The following is a 7,125-nucleotide window of genomic DNA, read 5'->3' on the forward strand; positions in this document are numbered from 1 at the left end:
AGTGATCACTATGTTAGGAGATTTATATAGGCTGTTAAGACCACTCTGTTAAGAGATTCACCCTGATACACCGGTTAAAATGTAACAATAACTTGATCCTTCGGTTTGCACTTGAATGCTGATGACATATCACCTCTTTCCAATATGTAATCACATCTTTGTGATAGATATGAAATAACTTATCTCTGCAATGCTTGGTTGCCTTCCTTCACAACTTTCTAATTCACCTTAGCCTTACACAGATGCAATCCTTCAACTCTCAACAACCAAACTATGGCTTGGAATCATGCTTAAATATCCATCTTAGAAGTTTCTAGATCTCAAGCAACAATCTAGATTCATCCTTTTTGTCACTCAGTCCTTTTAATTATTTGATTGGTTAATCTCATTGCATAGGGATTAATGATCCACAATTATAGTCATAATTACCTCCATGACCAACTCATTGATAGTAAAAATGTGTCTCTAACTCGACAAAAATGATTTACATTAGAATTTGTGTCATTCTACACATATATACAAAACTATCTAACTTGGCATGTATACCTTCCCAGTGCTCGCTTATGCTTGATCTTCATGTTGTCCCTTGGCTCATACTATCCTCAACTTCTACTATTTTGCTTGGCCCCTATAACACTCTGCTCATGTGTTGCTTCCTATATAACTCAACAACCACTGTATACTTGATGACACTTTGTTTGCTCGACAATCACTACTACTCGACAACAACTAAATGTATACTCTCATTCTTTACATAGCTCAGTCTGCATAGAGTAGCTTGGTAGTAGTGTTGACCAACCAACTTTGCCTTATAAATGACTAAGTATTTTACACTAACTTATAAATGACTAAGTATTTTACACTAACTGATAATATTACGACTATCTTTAGGGTCAACATTGATAACATGGAAGAATAACACAATATCAATGAATAACGAAGATCAAATGTGTAATATAAAAGACACCTTAAAGATGGGAACCATAGATGTTTACACTAACAACCTTAAGATAAATACTAAATTGAATGAGCTAAAAAAATGACCACCTTCCTTTTTTAGAGCTCTTTGGCACAATTTTTTTAAACTAATATATATTTACATATAAGGAAACCCTATACTATTTTCAAATAAACCCACTATTCCCTTAGGCCCTGTTTGGTTGCAGGAATTGGGTGAGAATAGGAAAATCTAAATACTCGCATTCGCTAGTTTCATGTTTGTTTGCAAAATACAGAATTAGAATTACAATCAACCTATCCTAATTTGACCCCAAAATGAGCATAGTGAAATTCCTAAAAAAAGATGAAATAAGAATAGCTTATTTTTATTCCAATTTTTATAAACCCAATTTGATGGGTTGTTGGGTCCGTGAGTTTGCCATTTGATTGTATTTTGACACTCAAATGCATTTTGGACTATTTTATGTGTTCATCATAAGATATAAACTAGGTCAACTTTATTTAATGTTTAATATATTTTTTTTAAATGACAAAAAAGACTAATATCAGATTTATTTATTTTCTAAACTTTCATAAACTTATCTTTACAAATAAATCTTGTGTTTAGTCTTATAGTTAAGACTATGTTGAAAGATCATTTAAATATCATATTAATGATCTCAAGTTATTTGTATTTTTTATTTTATTTAATATATTTAAAAATAAAATGATATTAGTTTTGATCTTATATTCATTAAAATAATTTGATTTAATTTAGAATTAAATTTATAATATACAATATAATATGTCCTTTCAATTTAGATGAATTGAAAGGTTGTGGTATATCTTTCACTTATAAAGTCAATTTTAAAAATAAAATAAAAGCTAATTAAAATAATTTGGCTTTAAAAAGAAATAATTACAAATAAGTTTTTATAAATAAAAAATCTTATTTATTTAAAAATTACCAAACTAAAAATAATAATTTAATTATTAAAATTTTAAAGCAAAACTTATTATAATTCCTATTTCAATTGTTGCAACCAAACATAGAATATGCATATTTTGACTCCTCTTCCAGGTCAACTAGACAGGTCCAAATGATATTCCATAACTTATTTTAAGAATGCACAAATACTCGAAAAGAGCTTATTCTAGCACAAATGAATGCCACATTTGACAATTCTTGCACCCAAACAGACGCTTAGGGATCGTGGTTATTTTCCACCACTTCCTCCTCCCCTAGGAGAATACATTTCATAAGAACATATAACACTCACTTGTCTTATAGCCATAGGATTGATTTACCCAATGTTCTAACAAGTCTATTTTTGCTAACAAACCAATTATAACTTAACACATGGTATGTGTATGAGCAAACAATGAAGTGCATTGAAGATCTACGAAAAATGAGAACCCAAAATTGGTTTAAGGATGTTTGTATGCATTGCAAGCCATCCTTCAAATTTCTTACAATTGTTTATGCCCAAGATTTCTTTTATTGCATCAAATATTTTGAAGAAGATTACCTTCTTCTTCAGGTACCAACTGGGTATTAACCCTCTCACCCATGAACTTCTTTAAAATAAGTCACATCATTTGATAACTTTGCCCAAAATCTTACCAGAAATAGGCTCTTCCAACATAAATTGCATGGAAATATGAACAAAAAACCATATTTTATACAAAGTCAAAATAATTTGATAGGAAAATGTTCATGCACGAGATAGATATAGCTTGCGGGAAGTAGTTGCAACAAGAAACTCTGCACTGACTATTGCCTCAATGGTATCCCAAATCTTTTTAATAGCCCCAAATGCAAATATTTTGAGTTCCTACCATGGGTAGGAATACTTATTCATTCATGTTAGTGCTAATATGACATTAACACTAATCAATCAAATTAAAGAATTCAAAAGATTATATGAAACTTCAAATGTTTATATCTTTTTCTAATTTCTCACTATTTTATAAATCACATTTTTCATTCAACCTATTGGTCCATACTATTTTAGTCGGGGAGAAAATTAAATTTCTTCAACAAAAATACAAATATTTTCTAACAACTTCATCATGCATTAACGAATGTATTAATTACGACTTTATCTTTTCCACATTTGTGACAAGTTGATAAGATTTTTTTTCCTAATCATTTTATCTTCCACCTCACACAATATGTCTAATCAACATTAATTCTCAATAGCAATATAATTTCAATATGTTATATCTTTGTAAATTTAATTTTAATTTTTTTTAAACTTTCACTTTTTAATAAAAGTAGTTAAATTATTACTATTATTTTACTTTTATAAAAAGAAATTAAACAATATTATTTTTTAATTATATTTTATAATAGTGTTTGTAATATGTATAATTTATAAGTGCTACAATTTATAAATTATATCATTTATTATTTCTAATTTTTTTATATAAATAATTCATCGTTTAGTTTAAATATATTTAAAACTTAAATATATATTTTAATATTAAATTAATAATTATATTTTACATAAAAAAACATACTAAAGGAAATAACCAATAAATAATTCAATTCTAAAAGATATATAAATTATTATTAAGTTTTTATAAACTATGTATTAAAATTAAATAGTTATATTCTATTTCTTATTTATTACATCATATTTATTCATCAGCATCAAATTTATATTTATTACATCTTTTTATTATTTACTAATATACATATTAAATTATATAGATATTATTTTATAATTAAAAATTACTTAATTTTATGAAAAATTTGGAAATAGAAAACATTAAACAATAAACCTTCTCTAATTGTGCAAAATTAAACAATTAAAATATTTTAATACTCTTATAAAATATTTTTATATTTTAATAAATTTCATTTTTTCTTATACAAATGTGAGTTTTAATATAAAACTTAAATTCTTAGTTTCATTAATTAAAATATAATATATTTTAATTTTTTATTATAACCATGATTTTATTTTGACTATTTGTTTTATTAAGAAAAATCATTATATTCAACTCTCTCTCTCTCTCTCTCTCTCTCTCACACACACACACACACACACACACACACACACACACACACAACTTATGTTGGTATCACTCTATCTTACTATTTTATCTCTCTTCCTCTTCCTCCTCTATATTATCTATCCTTTTCCCCCTTTTTACTGCTATTTATCTCTATTGATCTTTATCACTCTATCAACATTAATTCTCAATAGCAATATAATTTCAATATGTTATATCTTTGTATTTGAATTTTTAATTTTTTTTAAAACTTTGATTTTTTAATAAAAATAGTTATATTATTACTATTATTTTACTTTTATAAAAAGAAATTAAACAATATTATTTTTTAATTATATTTTATAATAGTGTTTGTAATATGTATAATTTATAAGTGTTACAATTTATAAATTATATCATTTATTATTTCTAATTTTTTTATATAAATAATTCATCGTTTAGTTTAAATATATTTAAAACTTAAATATATATTTTAATATTAAATTAATAATTATATTTTACATAAAAAAACATACTAAAGGAAATAACCAATAAATAATTCAATTCTAAAAGATGTATAAATTATTATTAAGTTTTTATAAACTATGTATTAAAATTAAATAGTTATATTCTATTTCTTATTTATTACATCATATTTATTCATCAGCATCAAATTTATATTTATTACATCTTTTTATTGTTTACAAATGTACATATTAAATTATATAGATATTATTTCATAATTAAAAATTACTTAATTTTATGAAAAATTTGGAAATAGAAAACATTAAACAATAAACCTTTTCTAATTGTGCAAAATTAAACAATTAGTTTTACTTATAAAATATTTTTTATATTTTAATACATTTCATTTTTTCTTATACAAATGTGAGTTTTAATATAAAACTTAAATTCTTAGTTTCATTAATTAAAATATAATATATTTTAATTATTTATTATAACCATGATTTTATTTTGACTATTTGTTTTATTAAGAAAAATCATTATATTCAATTCTCTCTTTCTCTCTCTCTCTCTCTCTCACACACACACACACACACACACACACACACACACACACACACACACACACACACACACACACACACACACAACTTATGTTGGTATCACTCTATCTTACTATTTTATCTCTCTTCCTCTTCCTCCTCTATATTATCTATCCTTTTTTCCCTTTTTATTGCTATTTATCTCTATCTAATGATTAAAAATAGTGTGGCTTCCATTTGATAGTCAAGATCAGAATAATATATAGTTGGGGGAGTTTTTCCAACTACTTATGGTTCTCTAGTAGCATGCATAACATGCTTAAACATATGATGTGATACTCCAAATGCTTCGTGACTTCTTCAAGTTCTATAATTCAAATATTGGTATGGATATCTTTCCTCATTGCACATATTTTAAGTTGTCAATGTAGAATGTGCAAATTTGTCTAAAGCACATGTATTGGTCGTAGTATGATATTAAGTACTTAGTGCCATATTGGGGACTTTGGCCTCTTATTCATGGGCTTAAATGCCCAAAGATATAATAATATAACATGAGAACTTAACAACAAAATATGAGCCATCCTATCAGATCACAAATGCATTTCTAGGACATGAATTTAACAACAAAATATGAGCCATCCTATCAGATCACAAGTGCATTTCTAGGCAAAAAATAATGCATTCACAATGTTAATTTAGAATTATTTAACCTTATTCACACTCATCTACACCTCTACAACCATTATGTGTTAGGTAGGAACTATGATGCATTGTGTCTCTTGTTTAGATACACATAGGTGAAAACAATATAGATTGGAAGTTCCATTTTGTAATAGGAATATCGATCCTATTATTCAACATATGATAGTGTGGACAATTTTCATTAATTATAAAACTAAGCAATTGAAGTTGAGATCTTTCACATTATTCAAGTGAGGTGATAAATTGTAGCTCATCCTATGTTTTGGTCACTACTTTAAAAAAATATACCTTGTTAGTTGTGCCTAACTTGGAGTTTTTAATTATCTGTTGAATATTTTGGAGATTTGACACTATACATATTCTATCTATTAAATTTATAATATGATCAACGTTCCTATTAGGAAAATGGAACCAATGAGGGGTTTTGACACTATAAAGATTCTATCTATTGAATTTGAATCTACATATTTGGAAGTAACGAAGGAGACTCCTTTGAATTTGTGATTCACAAAAAAATTCCAAACTAGCTTCACCCCTAAAGAAAGGTTTCTTGATTCTAGACAATGAATCCATGCTTTCTTTGAAGATTTTCAAGAGCAAGTAGAATCCCAAGCCAATTTTTTTCTTCTTCTTTTCATCCTTATCCCCTTTTAGAATAAGTACCCATGTTTGGATTCTAAATTTGCTAGAATACTCGTTGAGATTCAAAGGGCTAGCCTAATATAATTAGGGATTGTAGCTACAACTGTCTTAATCATTAGTAGCCCTCTTGCTAACAACAACCAATAAGAAAACCTATTTTGAATGGATGAATCTATCTTGTGTCAATAAGCACCCTTATTTTGTTCTAAAAATAAATAAATAAAATAAATTCTTTTGAAAATGTTAACTTTTTGTCACAAAATATCACAATATGATTATATTACCTTCTATCAAAGAAGGCTGGTAAAAATAAAAATAATATTGTCAACAAATAGAATGTAGGTGATTGAAAGAGAAGTTCTTGGGATAATTATACCTTGCTAGAGATTAAGTTGGTGATGAGTTGCAATTGTTTAACTTCACCCCTTCACAATAGTAATGAAGAGAATAAGTGATATGGGGCCACCTTACCTTAATCTATGAGTGGAGGGGGAAAAATCATTTAGAACTTCCCTGACGAGGAGTAAACATTTAGTCAGTGAGATACTTGAATGAATTAGTTTGCATCACTTTGAAGAGAATTCAAATATTAGGAGGACGAGTTTTATAATCTATAAGTTCACCCTATCATAAGCCTTTAATGTGTCAAGTTTGACTATCACAATTTGTAGTTTTTATTATGCAACAAAATAGAGACCTTCAATTTGTAGCTTGTGTGTAACAACGCGAAGAACATCACAAGCTATTAGAGCCCCTTTCATTATTTCCTTTCCATGGCAGAAAAAAGTGCGAGAGAGAGAGAGAGAGAGAGAGAGAGAGAGAGAGAGAGAGA

Source organism: Cupressus sempervirens, chromosome 2, assembly GCF_028749045.1.
Source record: "Cupressus sempervirens isolate cs-2001-9-10 chromosome 2, ASM2874904v1, whole genome shotgun sequence".
Taxonomy (NCBI): Eukaryota; Viridiplantae; Streptophyta; class Pinopsida; order Cupressales; family Cupressaceae; genus Cupressus; species Cupressus sempervirens.